Source organism: Arachis duranensis, chromosome 3 (genome assembly GCF_000817695.3).
Source record: "Arachis duranensis cultivar V14167 chromosome 3, aradu.V14167.gnm2.J7QH, whole genome shotgun sequence".
NCBI classification, from domain to species: domain Eukaryota; kingdom Viridiplantae; phylum Streptophyta; class Magnoliopsida; order Fabales; family Fabaceae; genus Arachis; species Arachis duranensis.
This window is the reverse complement of record NC_029774.3, coordinates 54,532,732-54,533,065: the sequence shown is the minus strand read 5'-3', so window position 1 is coordinate 54,533,065 and position 334 is coordinate 54,532,732. Positions and strand designations below refer to the sequence as shown.

Genomic DNA, 334 nt, shown 5'->3' with positions numbered 1-334 from the left:
AGGCTAAGAACTGAGGTGCAGACTTTTAGACAACAAGATGGTGAGACACTTTATGAAGCATGGGAGAGATTCAAAGACTTGACAAGGAGTTGTCCACCAGAGATGTTTAATGAGTGGGTTCAACTTCACATCTTCTGTGAAGGTCTTTCCTATGAGTCAAAGAAGGCTGTGGATCATTCATCAGGAGGCTCTTTAAACAAGAAGAAAACCATTGAAGAAGCCATAGATGTCATTGAAACAGTTGCTGAGAATGACTACTTCTATGCCTCCAAAAGAAGTAACACTAGAGGAGTAATGGAGCTGAACCACATGGATGCACTGTTAGCCCAAAACA

General features: G+C 41.6%; 1 non-coding gene across 1 annotated transcript; it reads right to left on the bottom strand.

Moving 5' to 3' along the window:
• Positions 1-108, bottom strand: LOC127746357 (small nucleolar RNA R71). The gene has a single exon (XR_008007976.1). It is a non-coding gene; the product is annotated as a small nucleolar RNA R71 (small nucleolar RNA).
• Positions 109-334: the final 226 nt, after the last annotated feature.